This window comes from Marmota marmota, unplaced genomic scaffold (genome assembly GCF_001458135.2).
Source record: "Marmota marmota marmota unplaced genomic scaffold, marMar, whole genome shotgun sequence".
NCBI lineage: Eukaryota > Metazoa > Chordata > Mammalia > Rodentia > Sciuridae > Marmota > Marmota marmota.
This window is the reverse complement of record NW_025999998.1, coordinates 2047134-2068912: the sequence shown is the minus strand read 5'-3', so window position 1 is coordinate 2068912 and position 21779 is coordinate 2047134. Positions and strand designations below refer to the sequence as shown.

The window sequence follows — 21779 nt, the reverse complement described above, 5'->3', positions numbered from 1 at the left end:
TGGTTGTAGATAAGTACAACCACTGTGGAAACCAGTATGGAGGCCCCTCAAAAGAATAGGAATGGACTTGCCATATGATCTAGCTATACTACTCCCTAGTATTTACCCCAAATAAGTCAGTCTACATAAAATATACATGCATACACACGGTTACAGCAGTGCAATTCACAATAGCTAAGTTATGGTACTACCCTAGTTTTCCAACAGATTAATGGATAAAGATAATGTGGCACATATACATAATGGTTTTATTCAGAATCAAATTATGTCATTTGCAGAAATACTGGACAAAACTGGAGAGCGTCATGTTAAGTGAAACAAACCAGACTCAGAAAGTCAAGGATCATATGTTTTCTCTTACATATGGAATTGTGAAAGGTAAAAAGAGAGATCTCTCATGAAAATAGAAGGGAAATCAGGAGAGTAAATGAAAGGCATTAGGAGGAGGGAGGAGAAGTCAAAGGCACATAATGGGAAATGAAAGTCTTCAAATTATATTATGTACTTATATGAATATGTCACAATGAATCCTGCTATTATGTATAATTATTATGTACAAATAAAAACTAGGAGCTTTAAGTTCACAGAAAAATTGAGAGAAAAGTACAAAGATTTCCCATATACACTCTGTCCCCACATATTCTCAACCTCCTTTATACCAGAGTGGTCTGTTTGCTATCATTGTCAAACCTACACTGACATAACATAGTCACCAAAGTTCACAGTTCACACTAAACTTCACTTTTGGTGTTGTGCATTCTATGGGGTTGGACAAATGTATGATGACAGTATTGCCATTATGGTATCATACATAGGTCATTGCCCTCAAATTCTTCTATGCTTTCTCTATTCATTCATTCTGTCCATATTCAACTCCTGGCAATCATTGATCTTTTTACCATTTGTGTAGTTTTGCCGTTTGTAGAAGTTCTTCTAGTTGGAATGGAAAGTACATAGCCTTTTAAAATTGGCTTCTTTCAATGAATTTAGGTTTCCTCCATGTCTTTTCATGGCTTGATAGCTTTTTATAGTGTTGAATAATATTCTATTGTCTGGATGTATCATTTATCTGTTAACCCACTGAAGGACATCTTGGTTGTTTCCAGTTCAACAATTATGAATCATGACTCTATAGTATCCATATGCCAGTTTTTCTGTGAACATAAGTTTTCAACTCATTTGGATAAATATGATATAGTATGGTTACTATATCATATGGTAAGAGTATGTTTAGCTTTATAAGAAACTGCCAAACTTTCTTTCCAAGAAGCATTTTGCATTTGCCCTAGTAATGAATAAGGACTCTTTTGGTTTCACACCCTCACCAGCATTTGGTGTTGTCAGTGTTCTAGATTCTGGACATTGTAAAAAGTATGCATCTCACAGTTGTTCAATTTGCATTTCCCTGATGACATAGTGAAGCATCTTTTTATATGCTTATTTGCCATCTGCATATCTTCTTTTTTCCTATGTCTCTTAAGGTCTTTGTCCCATTTATTAATTTGTTTATTTTCTTATTTTTGTTTGTATTTTTTTGGTAGCAGGGATTAAACCCAGGGAAGCTTAACCACTGACCTCCAACTTCAGCTCTTTTCTTCTACTTTTTAATTTGATCCAGGGTCTCCCTAAGTTGCTGAGGGCCTTGCTAAGATGCTGATACAGACTTGGAATTTGCAATCTCCCTACCTCAGCTTTCTGTGTCTCTGAGGTTGCAGGTGTGCACCACCACACCTTGATCTTATCTTATTTTGATTTTAAGAGTTATTTTTATATTTTGAATAACTTTTCTTGGTAAAGTGTGTCTTTCGTGAACATTTTCCCTCAGTCTGTGACTTGTCATCTCATTCTCTTGACATTGTGTTTTGCAGTGCAGAAGTTTTTAATTTTAATGACATCAAGACTACCAATTATTATTCTCATAGATAATGCCTTTGGTGTTATAGCTAAGAAATCACCAATATGTCCAAAGCCCTCTAGAATTTCTCCAAGTTTATCTTCCATCAATTTTTCAGTTTTACATTTAGGTTTATAAGCTATTTTGAATTTGTTTTTGTGAGAAGTATAAGGTTATTACTTAGATTCTCTCCCTCTTTCTGTCTCTCTGTCTCTCTGTCTCTGTCTCTCTCTCTCTCTCTCTTGCACATGTATGTTCATTTGTTCCAGCAACATAGCTAACTTTCTTCAACAAATGGTGCTAGACAACCTTCAGTATGATGATGACTTTTAGCTATGACACCTTTATCAAAAATCAGTTGAGTACAGGTATGCTTGTCAATTTCTTGGCTCTCTATTCTGTACAATTAATCTATTTGTTCTTTGGCTATAACCATAGAACAGTCTTGATTACTGTAGTTTTATGTAGATATTGGGTAGGGACAGTACTAAGACTGTTCTTCCATGAAATTTTGTTGGCTATTCTTATTCCTTGTATTTCCATCTAAACTTTAAAATCAGTTTGTCAATATCCACAAAATAACATGTTGGGAATTTGATGAATTGTATTGAATCTATCAATCAAGTTGGGAAGAACTGACTTATTTACAATTTTGTATCTTTGTTTGATTTCTTTCACCATAGTATTGTAATCTTTCTCATATTGACCTCACATATATTGTTGGATTTATATCTACATATATTGGGGGGATGCAAATGTATTATGTTTCTAATTCCAAATTCTACTTGTTCATTGCCTTCAAGTCTATTGTCGGAAATTTATATGCTTTTTCTGCTTTCTTTTGTTGTGTACTAGCATGGCATATTTTTCTTTATCCACTGACTTTCAATCTGTGTGTTTTCATATTTAAAGTTGTTTTCTTATTGACAACAACATTTACTGTTTAATCAAATGCTTGTGTTATAATAATGTATTATAGTATACTATGTTCTATTTGTTGTCCTTGTTCTTTGTTTCTATTTTTTATCTTTCAACTTTCTTCTGCATATTATGATTTTTATTTTGTATTTTATATGATTCCATTTTATCTCCTTTCTTAGTATACCAATTATATTTCTAAACAATTCTATTGATTATCCAACAGTTTGTCATATACACTTATAATTAATCCAAGCTCACTTTTAAATAACACTGTCTTCACAGAAGTGTGAGCACTTTATAATAACAAATAATCCTAATTCATTCCTCCCATCCTTTGTATAATTCCTATCATTCATTTCACTTAAATATAAACATATGTAGCCATAATAAGCATATATAATATTCGTAAGCATACATAATTGAATACATTATTGATATTAATATTTTGAACTAACTCATGTTAAATCAATTAAGATTAAAAAATGAAAGTTTTCATATTTTACCTTGACTTATTTCTTCTTTGTGTAGATATATATTTATGACCTATAGTTATTTTCCCTTTTTTAATAAACTTTTAACATTTCTTATAAGGTGACTCTACCCACAACAAATTACATTAATTTTTGTTTCAAAAAACATTTTTACTTCTTTCTGAAGAATATTTTTGCAGGCTATAGAATTCTAAATTGATGTTATTTTCTTTCAATACTTTGACTATTTCACTCTCTTCTTACTTCCATGGTCTCTGAGAAGAAGTTAGGTGGAATTCTAAACTTTATTCCTTTATAAGTAAGTTGAGGTATTTCCCCCTTGTGACTTCTTTCAGGCTTTCCTCTTTGTCTTTGATTTTCTATAGTATGAAACTGATATGCCATCATGTAGTTTTTTGACATCTCTCCTCTTTGGCAATCTCTGAGCTTCCCAGATCTTTGGTTTGGTATCGAATACTAATTTGGAAAATTTTTCAGTCATTTTTCTCTCAAATATTGCTTATGTTTGCGTCTTTCTTTATTTTCCTTCTGGATACCCATTTTACCTATATTATTATTATTATTATTATTATTATTATTATTATGTGGTTCTACAATCCTTCTAGTCTTTAGATATTGTTTGGCATTTTCAGTTTTTTTCTCAACTCTGTATGGTTCACTAATAAACCCTTCAGGACATTCTTCATTTTGATAATATTATATTTTTTAAATATCTAGCATTTTTTCCTTACATCTTTTTTTTTTTCTTTTTTTCCATGCTAGGCACACAGCTGTTTTTAAAATTTTTATTTTGAAGCAGGGTCTCACTAAGTTTCCAGTGCTGGATCTAACTTGTGATCCTTCTGCCTTACTGTTTCAATTTCTGGAATTACAGGTGTTTGTCTCTAGGCCCAGCTTCTGACACTTCTTTTGGTATGACAATTCTGCAGAATTATCATATCTATGCTTATATTACCCAACTGTTCTTATATGTTATTTTATTTATTTTTTAGAAACTTCATCATGCTAATTGTTATTTTAAATTCTCCATCTGAAAATTCCAATATCCTATCTATGTCTGGTTTTAATGATTTCTTTGACTCTTTATATTGTTTTGCCTTTTAGTATGGCACTAAATATGTAATATTTTGCTGATAGCTTGACATGAGATAATGGTTTAAAAAAATTCTCTAAATATGCTGTTAGTGCTGTGTTGGTAAAGTGTGTGGAAGAAGGAAAGTATTCAGCAGTCATCTGATTGGGTCTTAATATTTTACTGAACTTACACCTCTGAACAGAACTTCACAAATGGTTCTCTGTCCTCTTCACTCCCCCTTGTGGGGGGGCAGATATCTATACTGGAATGATTTTGGGTATTTCCTTTTTCCTACATGGAAATCTGGAGATCTTTTTCTCTATTTTAGGGAAATTGTGATATGGAAGTAACCTAAATATCAGCCAACAGATAAATGGATAATGAAAATATGTTACATTCAAACAATGGAATATATTATTCAACCTTAAAAGGAAGGAGATCTTGTCAACTGTAATAATATGGATGAACCCAGAAGAAATGATAGTAGGTGAAATAAGCCAGTTATAAAAGAACAAATACAGTCTGCTTTCACTTATCTGAGGTATTTAATCAAATTTATGGAAGCAGATAATAGAATGGTAGTTGCCAGAGACTAGGCAGGGTTGGGGGAAGGCAGAGAGTAAGAAATTTGGAATTTTTCAATAAGTACAGGTTTTACTTTAGCAAGTGAATTCAATTTTAGAGATCTGCTATACAATACAGTGTCTATGGCTAACCATACTGTATTGCACCTTAAAATTTTTCTTTCTTTCTTTCTTTTTTTCTTGTGGCACTACAGATTGAATCCAAGGGGTGCTATATCATGGACCTACATTCCCCAACACTTTTAATTTTTGTTTTGAGACAGGGTCTCAATAATGCTTAAAATTTCTTAAAGAGTGACTTTCATATTAGTTTTACAAACAACAAGGTACCTAGATTGTGGGGATAATTTCATGAATGTATCCATATGTCCAAAGTAATGAAGTTATATACAATAAATATGGGCAGTTCATCGTTCCTCAATTCTGACTCAATAAAACCATTTTTGAGGGTGGTTATTAGGGATCAAACCTAGGTGTGCTTAACCACTGAACCACATCCCCAGCCCTTTTTATTTTTTTATTTGGAGACAGGTCTCGCTTAATTGCTTAGAGCCTTTCTAAGTTGCTGAGGCTGGCCTTGAACTTTCAATCCTCCTGCCTCAGACTCCCATTTCACTTGGAAAGTGCTACCATGCTGGGCAATAAAACCATTTAAAAAGAAAGAAAAGAACAATGTACCTCTTCACTTGAAATAGAAACATGCTTAGAAGTTATTATGCAATGAGGTCCTTCTAATAGATGAATACATTGCCTGTCCAAGTCATTCCCGGACTGTGTTTCTGTATTTCCTGAATGTGGAAACTGTATTTTTAGGTCAAACTAATTTTTTATGTAATACTAATTTTGTGTGTATTATTTGGCTTTTTTTCAGACTTTGTTTTATTATATAACTTCCATACTCTTCTGGAGTGATTCTCCAATTAGATTTCACACTCCCTGAAGATAAGGAAAATGCCCTGATTTTCCTTATGTTTCCTAATGAACCAAAGCCATTGCTCTACACACATTAAGCATTTGATAAATATTTAATATTCTTATTTTAGTTCCCAGCATAAAGTAAAGAAACAGATGGCAGAAGGTGTACCTTGGAGATACAAGTTGACTGTGTAATACTCTTAGAAGTCTTGGAGAGGAGGAGACAAGAGCAGCTTGAGCCAATCCTGTTCACTGCTGCATCCCCACATTCTAAGTCTACCTCCTGCAACTGAGGCCATCGGGCCCCAGAAAAAGGTGAAGAGGATGCTGGAGGAGATAGAGCAAGGTGTAGGACAAACTACAAGGAGATTCTCACAGTTGTCTGCTAACCCTGTTCCCCAGAGTCCAAACTCAAGCCTAAAATGCCCCTGAAAAGCAAGGGAGAAGGTACCCAGAGAGAAAAAGGAAAAAGCTGATAAGGATGAGAATAACTCTGCAGAAAATGAAAATACTAAAACCGACCAGGCACAGAAAGCAGGAGGACCTGGAGATGGCAAGGAAGTGTGTGCACTTCTCAATTGAAGTATTATTTTTTTATTAAGTTTTGTAAAGGTGCACAATTTTGTTTTATTTTTTGCTGGGTTGTGTAGTTAGCATACAGAATACTTCATGATTTTTTTTTTTTGGAGAGGAGCATATTATCAATAAAATGTCTCCAAAGATGGACTGATGTAGAAGAAAACACCTGTTAATTTTGAGAGACTTCCTCTAGTCTCCCAGTAGAAGAGACAACCCTGACATTGAGACAGATAGGCCACCTTGGCAGATATAACTTCCTTGTAAATGAATGTAGGTATTTTTATGAAGACTGATAATATCTGATTTGACAATTTTCTCTTGGCCATACCATTTGACTTTAACAATGTATTATTTAAAACATTCAGGAGTTTCTAAACATGGCAGTGCCTCCTTCAAATAGGATGAAGAAAAAGTTAGTGAAGATCACTGGTCTTCTTGTGCTAAGACAGATAAGTTGAGCTAGTCAGTGCTATTTTATTTCATTTTGAATCATTTTTTTTATTTTTCCAAGCCAAATTATATCTATCTTTATTAAAGGTACTTTTCTTAGACATTAATGTTATTTTTGGTGGGACATGGGCAGATATTTGTGAATAATATACACCAACTTTAAACTTTCTTCTGTAATGAACTATACAAATCTTCACGTGATGCTCTGAACAGGGCATTTAAAATGTTGTTTGTGAGCTTTTCACAAGCTGATCCCGATTTTCAGGATATGGGATGAAAATGGCAAACTGCCAATCTGAACGTGCACAATCTAGAAAAGGTACCACTACTAATTTGAGTAATACCATCTCAATGATGTCACTGGAAAGTTCAGATTTCTTCACATACAGGTAACAAATTTGGGGGGGGGGATCAAGTCATAATAGGTCTCTGATTTAAAGGAGTTAATTAAGTCTATGCTGAAGGTGGAAGGGGAGAGAAGGACACAAAAATTAATTTAAGTTTCCCATACCACAGGGCATTTCTGGCTGTGTGTGTATCAAATCCTACTATAGGCAGTACAGTAAATTAAAAATCCAGATTAAGCTAGGTTTAGTTGTCATTATGTGTCTATGAGCAAAGCATACAATATTTGTAAAAATTTGAAGAAGTATCTTAAACATATTTTTTTAGCCAGAATAGACCAAGTTATGCTACAGCAACAATCAGGCATAAAGCTCTAATAAATATTTACTTCTCCCTTATGCTATAATTTCATAGTCAGATAGAAATGGTGTTCAGATTATCATGGTCACTGAAGTACCAAGACTGAAAAATAGATACTACCTTGAATCTTGATAGTCATTGTTCTGAAAAGAAGAGAGCAGAGACTGTTTCCACAGCAGCAATTAAAAGCTTTTCTCAGAAGTGATATTTCACTCTGTTGTATAAACTAGAACTAATCAGGAGGCCTTGCTGACACATACATGAATTCTAGTAAGTATAAAAATATATACTTGGCAAATAAGCACATTATACTACCAATTGCTGTGAATTCAAACTAGGGCAGTACCAACATTTTACATACACTGTGTTTTGCTCATAGACACATAATGTATGTTTTATAAAAAATAAAATGTATGTCATTGTTTTACTTGACCAAGGTCATTACTCTAATTGGCATGAAATATGTGCATTTTTTGTGTGTTTTTATGTATACGTTAAAAGGTAAATTAACTAAGCCTAGGTTTATCTAGATTTTTAATTTATTGCAGTGCTTATAGTAGGATTTTGTGTCCAGCTTACCTTGGCTATGAAAAGTTTCATGTTGAAAGTAGATATTTGAAAAAAATGACCATCATTTCTGTGGACCAATGACCCTACTCCAGGAGATCATTGAGTGTGGAAACACCATCTGTGTATGAATCCAACACTGATCACCTGGTATGTTGAGGCCGACTCTGAATTTTTACAGTCAGAATCCATATTGTTTGCATTTATCTCATAAAATACATTCCTTTCAGGGTTTTGGCACTTGTAAAAACTTTACTAATTATACTGACTCCTAGAAAACAAATAAGTAGATTCCTTGACATTTTTAAATTGATTCAATTTTTTGCCCTAGTTGTTTCTATTTCTTGTAACTTGTAGATGTCAGTTATTTGCCAGTTTTGTGTAATAAAATGAGCTCCTCCACTGCTAAAGAGAACTCCTGGGACTTTTCATTATGATGAATTTCTTCATCACTAATTTTTTCATGTTTCACTCTCTGCTTTCACATTTTTAGTGATTTTTTTTTTTGACAACTGTTGGGAAAAAATGCACATTGGATGAGATCTTAAAACAAAATCCTCTTGAAACAATAGTGCATCTTGAAACTTTCAAATTGTTTTAAAAGTTGTTTATAGTATCCATCACAACTTACAGATCACACATCTATTCACTATATCATTTTTCTAGATACAGTGTTTCACATTTTGAAATATTTCTACTTTTCTCTTGGGTGCTATCTGGGTGATAGGAACTTTATTTCCTGATTCTAGCAATTTTATAGGTGGAACAAACCACAGTTCTTCCAACATAATGCCACAGTGTAGACATAATATCAACATAAAAAAGAATTATGAACCCACGTGGTCTGTCTTCATTTAACAAGCATCCACTTGTCTCAAAGCCTTAAAAATTGTTTGGCATTTCCACCCATTTTCATTTGGACTCACAGGCATTCTGAAGATAGCCAGAGGTTTCAGTCAAACATTTATTCTCCGCAATTTTTCCCCTAGGATATTCATTTTTCCCCTCTCTTTGATGAACAGCCTTCAGATATAGTCCCAGAGAGTAAGATAAACCACTGGAATGTCAGATAAATGAGAAGAAAGCAAAGTACAAAACAATCTATACAAGTAACTTAAAATGCTTGTAGATTCTGTCTGCTTTAAGCCTGACCTAGGTCACTAATCACAGCAAACCAATCCTTTCATGTAGATTTGCAGGTAAGCAAGTGAAGTCAGGCTACTGGTTCTTTTAATGAGCACATATTTCACCCTGCAGGCCTTCGAGTGACTCTGTAGTGTGGCTCTGTGAAGTGTGTGGATACCCAGAATTGACCACCATAGTCAAAGTGAATATAGGCAAGAAGAATGATTATCTCAGTATGCCAGGTGAGGGAACAAATATATATACACAAAGTCACTTAGTCTACTTACCTTTGGAATGATTATTTTTTTTCAATGTTTCATTTGAAGATACAACCCTGTTTTTAAAGTGGTATTCCAGAGATACACTGAAGATAAATGGCTGAGGTGTAATTTGAGCCTATCTATGATTCTAATTCTCTGATCTTTTAAAATATGCTCTTTCATAAAACAAGTAAGACCACCACCAGGTGCCTTCTTTGCATATATATCCATGAGCTTCTGAGACATCTACTTCAGTAGGTTTTGAAAGATCATTGTGGCCCTCTCACCTTATAAGAAAATTTTCTGGAAAAAATTTATACTTCTAGCTAAAAAAGAGGCAATTTGAGTGTCTGTATGCTGAGCTTAGATGGAATTGGAGCACATGGACTGTACTTGGTGTTACTAAGAGTAGTTACATTGATAACTTCCAAAATATGTTTGTAATGCCAAGCACCTTCTAGAGTTTCTGTCTGTAAGTGACTAGCATGAAATGCATGAGCTTTTGGCAAGCACTTGTGGCTTCAGATACCATGTGGAAATTTATCACTTGGGGTTGTTATCACTGCTGATCTACCTCACATGAGCCAATGAGGTATGGCACTGAGGCAAAGTTTCCAGATCTCCCTAGAACATGTAGCAATATATTTTAGTAGAGAAGACCCCAGCAAATAAACAGAATGAAGAGCAAAGTTATATACCAGGGAAAGGAATGGTAGTTTTAGCAGCCTTCCTGGAGGCTTCAACAGGGCTGTGATGAAATTTTTGGAGATTATTCAATTGTCTGAGAAAACAGTCCATAATTCTGAAGACTGGGCAGCACTTACAGCAATGGTTAAATCAGAATCTGGAAGGGGAGGGGGAGAAAGTGGCAGCAAAATGCATTTTAACTAGCATATTTAGCAAACAGAAAAAAATAAAAACTTTTGTCACTTTTCTAAAACTTAAAACTTTATAAAAAATAAAATCATACAAATATTGTGAGTAGTGCTTCTGTTTCATTTATTAACTAGAACCTTTGAATGAAGAATAGAGAAGTCAGGAGTAGGCTGTAGATCTCAGGCTTCATGGAGAGTTGGCTGTTGTGTTTGAGATGTTATGAACTAAAAGGGAACAGGAGTGTCTCAGCCTCCTGAGCTGCATGAACAGACTCTCTTCATGTAAAAGGAGAAAGGAGCCCACCCTTCCTGTGAAATCTGCAGACTGAGTGTTGCTGTTGCAGGAATTTGTATCCCAGCACAGCGAAGCTGAGAAATAACAGAAGACATTCTGGCTGTGTGCTTCTTCAGTGCCAGGAGGCCCCAGGGAGTTTGGTGCCGGTGCAGGTGCAATGGCTGATTGGAAATTGTTTTTTTTTTCCCCTTTGTACTAGTCAAAGTTGCCTAAGGCTTACATTAACAAAGACTAACATTTAAATGAATTGGGTGAAACAGTAAATGGACACAGCATTTCAGCTATGGTGTCCATGCTTTCAAGGTGTGCATGTTTTGAAATCTAATGAAGACCTAGAAAAAGAAAGGTTTTCTCCTTTCTAGCAAAGATTCATTATTTCAAAAATTTAAATGGGTTTTTAAGATTTGTTGAATGAATTTCTATTAAGCAAGTGGAAATACAGTTTAGGTATAATGTTCTCATATTGGTAAGACTGTATATTTTCACTTCTGGATTTTAATTGATTCTTTATATAATGAAAAAAAAAAGTTATTGAGGACAATTAATCTTTTCTTTATATTTAAGATACAAACTTTTTTTTCTTGGGTGGGGGGTGTACCAGGAGTTGAACTCTGGGGCACTCAACCACTGAGCCACATTCCTATCATTATTTTGTATTTTATTAGAGACAGGGTCTCACTGAGTTGCTTAGTGCCTCTTTAAATTGCTGAGGCTAGCTTTGAACTCTCAATCCTCCTGCCTCCGCCTCTTGAGCCTCTGGGATTACAGGCATGTGCCATTGCACCCAGCCTAAGGTACAGACTTTTTAAAGTAAAATATGCTTTTATGTCAACTCTATTTTTATAGTGTGGTTTCAGTGGATATAGGATTCTTGGCTAAAAAATTACCCTGATACTCGATTTTTTTAGACTTTCTGGAAATTTCATATATTTGCTTTAAATAGGTGAACATAAAATTTATTTTTATGATGAACACTTTTTTAAAAATTTTAAACATTTATTTTTTAGTTGTGGGTCGACACATACCTTTATTTTATTTTTTATTTATGTGGTGCTGATGTTCAAATCCAGTGCCTCATGCATGCTAGGCAAGTGCTCTACCTCTGCCACAACCCCAGCCCACGATGGACAGTTTTGAAAGTGAAAGTGCATGCTATTATTAGTAATACATCTCTAAACAAAATATTTTAGCAATTACACTAGGAATACAGACATGACCTTAGTTTTAAGCATCAATCAGATATAAAGAGAAGGCAAAAGTAAATGATTCCGAGGCTTTATTCAATCACAGCCTTGTTCCCAAACAGGTTTATGAAGAGACATAATTCAAAAATACATTTTAACAGAAAAGCCTAAAATTACCTGGCTGAAAACTTCCATAGGATATAATTTTTTTTTCATCCTGAATTATAGATCTTAGTCCAAAGAAAGTATGTAGCATGTCGTGTATTTGAATGTATTTGTTAATTTATGCAAGATAATTTCTCAGACACTCAAAAAGGATAAATTAAAAACAGGCTTCTGAGATAATGAGTATAAAAGGATGCAATAATGCCACTCTTCTGGAAAAAATATTTTAAAGTAGAACCAAATCAGAATCATTAGACATAATATTGAATAATAAATCAAAATATGAGAAAATTATATATATTTCAGTTCATAATATGAGTCTATGATTTGGGGAAAGTAACTTAAATTTTCTGTGCCTCAATTTTCTATCTGCACAATGGATAAAATGATGGTATCTTCATGATAAGGTTGTTGTGAGGATTAAATTGTATTATATACATACATAAAATTTTTATTTGTTTATCAGTATCATTTAAAAGATCAGAATAATTTTTAGCCTTTCTGTATACAAATATATATATATATATATATATATATATATATATATATATACATACATGTATATGTATATATTCTAAAATAAAGAGGATGCATATTAGAGAGCTATTGCTTTTCATTGTTTTACTGAAAATAAAATGTTAACCATATTTTCTAATAATTTATCTTTAATTGTAATAACTTTCAGTCTAAATATTTTTTTCTTGCCTTGTTCAAAATGACAAACAGAATATACATCTTTATGTATATTCTGCTGTCAATAAAACCATTTTGCCCTTTACCTAACATGCAGTCATTCCAGTAATAGCTCTGTAGGGAGTCTTTGGCTATCAAACCTAGAATATTAATTTGCTCATTTCTTCCCTTCCTTCATTTGCTCATTCATTCACACCAGAAATAGTTACCCTGCATTTTCTCTGTTTCAGGGGATAGTGATATGGCAGGGAGTAGTCCAGACAAATTCATGGCGTTTTTATAGCTTTTTGAGCTTCTAGTAAGAAGAGTTGGACACACAAACAGATTTAGAAAAATGGTAGGTGATGCTCTAAAGTTAAAGTATGTAGATTAAGAGCTGAGTGTGACAACAAGACTCAAGGGAGAGGATCTGGTACAAGGTCCTGACTTGTGGGAAAGCACTGCGAGTGGAGAAAACTGCTACAAAAGACTGCAGGATTGAGGCTGCTCAGAGATTTCAGGCAGGACAGGGCAGGGCAGGGCAGGGCAGCCAGAAGAATCTGAACAATGAGAGTGGGCAGGGTGTAGGAGATGGGGTCCTAGAGGAGTCCAGATGCTGGGCAATTCTGAAGGCCTTTGTGCAGAAGTTGGCTTTCATTAATGAGCTCTTGGAAGGTTTTGAGCAAAGACCATGTGAACTTCAATACAGAAGTGCTTAGATTTTTGCTTTTAATATAGGTTTCAAGAGAAATGAAAAAAATCAAATTCCTTTGCTTCTTGAAACACTTGCCTACTCTACTAGTCAATGGTAGATTCTGTCCTCCAGGATCTCCCTGCTCTAGTCGGTTTTCTAGGTCCCCGAGTCTAGGTAGGAAAGATGAAAGGAAACAAAAGAGTGGGAGGAAAAAGAGAGGCTAAAAATCATTCTGAGTCTTTTAAATAATACTGATAAACAAGGAGAAATTTAATCTTTTAAATGACAGAAATGTCATTATTGGAAAAAAAGTGAAAATATAATATTTGGCTAATAGATGAAACATGAGATCTACTAGGTAAGAAAATTCCTGCCACAGATTACCTTAAATTAGAAATAACTAATTATGTATGCACATGCCAAAATATGACTACTTCAGCAAATAGGAAATTTACATATACAATGATTTTAATCAAAGGCACATATTTGATTATACAATTATCCATTTTGCATACACAAAATTTGAATTCTGTACATGTGTTTCTGCGTTTGCACATGTACCCAATTATTTTGTTGGTGCAACTTAGAAATCCCTACTTGATATATTATGGCATCAATTCTTTTCCATTTATAATAATATGAATTTAGTTTTTCTTGACTAGTAAAACAGAACTCCCTGAGTGAATATAGGAAATGGATGCTGCTTCTACTCACAACAGAGAACCCTATTACATTTCCATTCTCTGCTAAGAAAGCGAAGGAAAAACATGACCCTCCCCCCTCAAATTTGTTGCTTTCTGTCTTCTTATTTGGAATTTATTTCAAAATTTAAAGAAGACTTGGGTTCACAGGGAGAAACCTTGAGTGGTAATCATATTGAGTTCACTCAATTTTCCACATTGTTAGTCCCTAAATGATGGGAGTAGGTTGTTGATCCCTACTTTTCTTAAGCAATAGAAAAACATTTAGATCTGGTAAAAAGCACCAAATTTATAGTCCTGAAGACAGATGTTCTCTGTAGAGTTCCTGAGAAAAAAAACTGCCTGAAAAGCAGTGAGGCAAAACTCTTTATTTCTTTATAGTCTCACCGGACAATCAAGATTCTCCTTGGCCCTCCAGGAGGACATTTTGGGACAGTAAGCTGGGTAAATTGGTCACTATAGTGACAGAGCTCTGCATAAGAGGGATAGCTATTTTTTAGTTAAGTCATCCTGATAGCCCCATTGGGACCCAGCCTGATTAAAATCCAAAATTATCCACAGCCTAACAATAAGATACTGTTGTCCATTATAGATAGATCATTGGGTACTGGAAGAACATTTTGTCTTCTTAGTCTTTCAGATGAAAGTCTTTTCTTTATTGAGAAGCCTTGAGAAATACATTAAGATAGAATTTGGTACTGTAACTAGACACACAATCACTGCTGCCTGTACCACTGTCTACCTGCAAGCAGATGTGAACTTGTGAGAATTGGATCCTTCATTATGACAAATGTAGAAATCCAGTTTATAAGTGTTCACAATTTCGCCAACTTTGCCCTGATTCTTGGTGGATTTCTAATCAGACTATAAATTCTTTCAAAGCCTTTGAACTTTTGAATTTTAAACCTTGCTATATATCCCAATATTACATTTTCTACAACAAAATTTATCTTGGGTACTTATATGACCCATGTAAAACCACTTAAAATCTGTCTATGGTGTCCCAATAATCTTTTGTGGTCTGATACCTTTCAATGTTCACTTAATCTCTTCAGGGAGAAAATATACTACAGCAATTAAAATAGAGTACTTAAAATATTGTTTTTCTGAGGTATCTGTGGGAATTAGTTCTAGGACCCTCTGTGGATACCAAAAATCCATGGATGCTTAAGTCTTATGTAAAATGGCATAGCATTTGCATATAACCTGCACACACCCATCTGTATACTTTAATTCATCTCTAGATTACTTATAATACCTAACACAATGCAATTGTTATACAAACAGTAGTTTCACTATATTGTTTGGAAAATGATAAGAATAAACATAATCTGTGCATGTTTACTACAGATGCAATTTGCTTTCTCTGTTCTTATTTTAAAATGGTTTTATTAGTGCAATAAAATTATGAGTGGGGTTCATTTTAACATATTCATAAACATAATTTGCTCTATTTCAAACCCCAGCATGTCCTCTTTCTCTCTTCTTCTTTCTCCTCTGGTCCTCTTCCTCTACTCTACTGGCATTCCTTCTATTTTATTGTTTGTTGATGTATTATAGTTATACATAAAAGTAGAGTTCATTGTTATATATTCATACATGCATGTAGTATATTTAGGTCAGAAATATCTGACCTAAATATCAAATATCTTTTCAAATATCTTGAAAGCAGAACCTATAGACACAGAGGGCTGGCTTCAGTGAACAAAATCAGTCATATCTGGTGTGACATACTGAACCATTCTCAGACATTCTTGCCCCTGTGTAGTCTCCTTCTGTATGGATTCTGAGACTATCCATGTAAAATATTTTGATTGATGGGATTTTAGCAAGCATAAAACAAAGAGAAGCACTTTCAGTGGGGCTTGTCTTTGCAAATGAGCTGCATTCTATATGGAAACCCAGACAATTTCCTGAAGAGAGATGTCCTCTTGAGAACCTCTGGCAGATGACTCACCAAGTGAGAAGAGAGGCCACATGACCAAGAACATAACTTTCCATTAAGGGTCCAGTTCAATGTGGCCACTCAACTAACACCTCATGGAGGAGAATAATTGCCTAGTATATCATGGAATCATGAGAAATAACAAATGTTTATCATAAGCTACTCATATCTGTTAACTAGTATGATGTAGATTATACATTTTGGATCTAATCTGGGTTCCATTATTTGTTTAGCTATGTGACTTGGGCAAAGTGTTTAAGTTTTTTTAATCTCTCAATTCTCTAGTTCTATATGGGAATTAATTGTACTACTTAACAGGACTATGGAATGGATTAAATAAATTTTAAAATATAAAGAATTTAGCACAGTGCTTAATGAATGACAGTAGATACCATTGATTTTATCATCTCAGCCTTCACCACCATTATGACAAATGCCAACACTACAGGCATCAATGATAACATTAATACCATGAACATCACTGTAGCACCTTCCTGAGAGCTAATGCTTTCCCAATGCCTTTAGTGTCTATTGCCCTGGGGAATGCCAATCTTTTTTTCACTATGATATTTCTCGAACCAAATATATACACAAAACTTCTTTCATTCTACTTAATGAGAATACAAAGTAATAAAATGACTCTTTTATATATTTCTTCATGTTATTTTGTTAGATTATTTAAGAGATTTGCCAAGATCTCTCAAAGCAAATGAAATGTTCAAATTTGCATTCGTATATTCTTGCTATGAATGATAAGATCTTCAAAAACTTTTGTCTGTTCTGAAAATGAGGGTCTATATACTTCACTAGAAATAATCACCATAGGGAGGAAACTTTATTGTCCTTTCTGCTCTATTAGTAGTACGTAAGAACGTACTTAGTGTATAGAAGCTGTTCTAGAAATGTATTGATTATATTTATTAATTGATATCTGATTGGTAGTTCAATAGCATATGAAATGTAGAACAAGAATGCCTGAGTTTAAATCCCAGTTCTATCATTTAAGAGCAATGTGAGGGAGCTGGATTTGTAGCTCAGTGAAAGAGTATTTGTCTAGCACATGTGAGGCAATGGGTTCGATCCACAGCATCACATAAAAATAATTGCATAAAATAAAGGCATTTTGTCCACCTATAACTAAAAATATTTTTTAAAAAGCAATGTTAACTTGGGAAAATTAATTTCAGTTTTCTTATATATAGGAATATTACTAGCACATGTTATCTAGGACTGTTCTAGTTCATACAGAACTTTCAGAACCATGCTTAGCAAATAACAAGTACCATTTTACCACCTCGTTGTTATTGTCATTATTATTATTTAGTTATATGGAACACTCTTTACATCTATAATAGTATATATGAAATATTGATTTAAAGAAGAAAAATATATACATATTGAAAGACCAGGAAAGAAGGTGGTGTGTAATCTAAACCAATGGTTTCTAAGTTCCATTCTGGATTAGAGTCATCTAGGATAATTACTAAAATTCAGATCCTTGCTCACTACATCCTCCACTTTCCATCCTCTATATTTGCACCAAAGAAATTGTGTTTATGTAGTTAGGTTAGAAATCTACTGAAATCAAATGAATATCAATAATGCAAATACAGGAATCATATGAATTAACTAGACAAGATACTTTGGAGTAGAGATTTTCCCAGTGACCAAACATGAATCCAAACATGCTGGCAGTTGCATATTCTACTGAGGGCCTACAGCATGTGACATTTGGATGTATCCTCTCTTCTTTCTGCCTTCCTCTGAACCCTTTCCTTCAGCCTTAGAGAGGCAATAACTACTCTCATGTGATATTGACCCTACTGGAAACTTATAAGGTCTAGTAGCTTCTTGCTTACTAAAAGTGTGTTACACAGAGCATCAACATCACTATCACTTAGGAGTTAAAACAAACAAACAAGAAAACACAAAACCAAAAACTAGAATCTCAAATGTAAGGCACAGGTTCTCAAAGCCACTACTTAAGGGAATCACCAGGAGCTGAAGCATCAAACTTTGGATGTCAGTTTTCACCTTGAGGATCCTCTGAGTTTATTTTTTCTTAACTCCACAAGTTAATCTTATTTGCAATCTTTGTAAAAAAAAAAATAATGTAAAGAAAAAGTTACACTAGAAAATTTGAGATTGATTTTGAAACTTCCATTTCCATGGCCTTCAGGCTCCAGGTTTTTAAAAGTCCTTCAGATTATTTTATCCTCATGGACTAGGCCTCTTGGCTTCATTATTTATAGTAACTGACACGTCTTTCCCATTCCAGTATCTGTCCTGTTTTCCTGATTCTCTTGAGATTTTGTTATGGTTTACATATGAGATGGCCTCCCAAAACTCATGTGTCTGAATGCAAACACATTCAGAGGTGAAATTATTAGATTATGAAAGTTGTACCCTAATCAGTGGATTAATCCACTAATATGAATTGACTGGGTGGCAACTGTAGGCAGTTTGAATGTGACTAGAGGAAGAAGCTCACTGGGGGTGTACCTGGAGTATATATATTTTGTCCCTGGTTAGTAGAACTCTCTTTTCTTCCTGGTGTCATGTCCTGAACTGCTTTCCTCCATCATGCCCTTCTGCCATGATGTTCTGTTCCACCTCATGACAGGAATCATCCAACCATGGACTGAACCTCCAAACCAGAAGCCTCTTGTACATCATTTTTGTTAGGTCTTTTGGTCACAGTAACAAAAGCTGACTAAAACAGATTTGAACAGGGAGAACAATTAGACCAGATAGTATTCATTATGTCAGTAGGAATGTGGTGCCAAACCAAAAGCATTTTGCACATTTTCAAGGCAAAAGTCAAGTACTTTTAATCAGAGCAATGATAATGTCTATGTACTTAGAACTATTGATTCCTGATAACCATTGGTGGTTTTTAAATTCGCTTATTGCCATATTAAGACAACAATTGTCTTTGAACAGATGAAAGTATTGGAGAAAACATTTTAAATAAAATTTTTCATGTAATTCACTTTAAAATTACTTGTCTCAAAGAGTTTAACTGTTTTATTTTTTAAATCCTTTTCAGTTTACTCAGGATTAATCAGATAATGAGAGGGAAAGTATAACTACTCAAGTCTTTTTTGTTTTGTTTTGTTTTGCTCTGTTTTGACTATGTGGTTTACCTAAAATTGGGTATTCTGCTCTAGTCTTAAAATTATTCTCTGAACATAGAAAAAAAAACATTAAATATCAGATCTGAATCAAATACTTGAAAATTAATGCCTTGAAGGGAGTCTCTTGGAAAGGAGGCAAAGGTTGAGAATAATTTTTATAAAAACTTGCTATTTACAATATGGTCCTTAGACAAGAAGCTTTGACATCACTTGGAAGCTGATTAAAATTCGCATTCTTAATCCCTACCTCATAAGAACATGCATTTTTAACAAGAAAGCTTGGTAAACTTTTCTTTCTCCTCCAAACTTCTTGTTATCCTCCTTCAAAACAGCTCCCATTCTGGCCATGTTAGTTTTACCAAGCAGACTCTTCTAAGGGAGTAAGAGGATGCAATACAAAGATACTTTTACAGTTTCTTTTTTCCCTTATTGCAAGTGAATAAGAGATAAAAAACTATTTTTTTCTCTCAATTTGCCCAATACTTGTAAATACCCAAGGAAATAAAATGGGTGACAATCTGATGTAAAGTCTTCTTTTTATAAATCCGGTAATGAGAGAATCCTTAAATATCCCAACTTATTAGTACTATAAAGCCACACAGACATATTGGGTTTATTCTTTCAAGATAACAGGAAAGACAGCAACTTCTCCAGAGGTACATTAGACTGATAAGAACAATATATCCATTCATCTTAACTTTTAATGAATAATCATAGCAAGGCAAGGCAATTATGTAAATTAAAGCATGCTAATTATTTTTCTTCTTTTTCTTATAAGATTGTTAAAAACACAAAAATAATTATTCATATCAGTAAGTGTTGGGTGCTTTACTATCAACCCAAATACTATAAAACATACCTGATAACTACTCAAACAGAAACTAATGATATATCACTTTTCTAATTGGTTGAAAGATTGTTTTAATAAATGAAGCATCTGTGGTAATAAACATCTACACTGACAAAATCTGTTTAAAAACTAAAATTTTGGTTTTAATTGGAAAAAGGAAAGAAAAAAATAATCCTAAAATGCCTATTAGAGAACCTGCAGAAAACTCTTTCAACAAACTCAACCAAAGTTAACATAGATAAAATAAATCCTTTTGAATCTCAGAAAAGAATATCATAAAGGTTGAAGGAAAGCAAATAGAAATAATCCAAAACTTACCACAGTTGTTCAGTTAATGGACAGGCACCATCATCTGAAACAAAAATGTATTTGATATTGGGATCACAAAAAACTTCCAAAACTTTCAATTTAAACAGGTTAAAAAACATTATAGAAGAAAAACTGAACAAGGAAAGAAGATACCTATTTTGATATCATTTAGTGATTTGAGATGAAAGTATTTTCAGGCCAAAATAAATGACAGGTTGTTTTTCAAAATCGTTTTTATAGGCACACCTGTTCATGTATATGTTGTATCATATCTTTTGATATATGTATTTAAAAGGTAGGTACAAAAAGAGTCACCTGTGTAACAATCTTGGTCCTGGAATAAACAAATTCTTGAACTATTTATCCTATTACACAACTCTCATAATGCCACATACACTGCATACCTGAGTTCAGAACTCTAGTTTATCTACTCAAAATTCAAAGTATTTAGTGTAGTGTTCATGGTCTTTGATCAGATGCTCTATTCTAATTCCGGACATTTTTTCCATTATAATTCTCCAATGCACATTCCTTCTACCTTTCAAGTTTATCTCTCACTATTTTCCCTTGTGCCCTGTATTCAAATCTTGAACAGCCCCTCCCTCCTTCCTTCTCTTTCTTTCATAATGCTTTAGTTCACCTTTATATTTAGGACCTCAATTATGACACTGAGGCTCCATCTCATGTTCTAGATGTAGGTGTTATACTTTTCTCTGCTCAATGTGCCTGCCCAGACCTGCTGTGTCTCTGGCATCAGAGATGCTGAGACACTGGTCGAGCTAGAGGTAACATTACATTTAGCACACAAGATAACACATGGGGTACATTTTCTTTTTGTTCACCTACCATCTTTGATATGAAAAATGTAATTCATTGTACCTGTTTCTCCTAATAATGGGAAAGTGACAAGAATAGTAGTATTATTACTGAAACTTTTCAATTTCAAGAAGCAATTAGGAATTGAAGGCATCGTAAATTCCTCCTATGGATTAATTACTTTTAGGTAAATTCTTAAAGATTTTTTTTTCTAAGCCAGGCATGGTGATGCACACCTGTAATTCCAGTAATTATGGAGATTGGGTAAGGACAATTGAAAGTTCTAGGCAAACCTCAGCAACTAAGACCCTGTCTCAAAATTAAAATAAAGGTCTGGAGCCAAGCATGGTGGCATGTGCCTGTAATCCAAGGGGCTCTGGAGGTTGAGGCTGGAGGATTATGTTTTCAAAGCCAGCCTCAGCAATACAGCAAGTCCCTAAGTAACTTAGTGAGAACCTATCACAAAATAAAATATAAGAAAAAAGGGCTGGGATGTGGCTCAGTGGTTAAGGGCCCTTGGCTTCAATGCCTGGTACCAAAAAAAAAAAAAAAAAAAAAAAAAAAAAAAAA

The 21779-nt window shown here is 34.0% G+C and overlaps 1 protein-coding gene across 50 annotated transcripts in view; it reads right to left on the bottom strand.

Moving 5' to 3' along the window:
• Window positions 1-21779, bottom strand: part of Ptprd (protein tyrosine phosphatase receptor type D) — a 2156260-nt gene that overhangs the window by 958307 nt on the left and 1176174 nt on the right. For all 50 annotated transcript variants that reach the window (XM_048806967.1, XM_048806968.1, XM_048806990.1 and 47 more), the window contains one exon: window positions 20403-20436. The gene's annotated coding sequence lies outside the window, so the exon portion shown is untranslated. The remainder of the gene's footprint in view (window positions 1-20402; window positions 20437-21779) is intronic.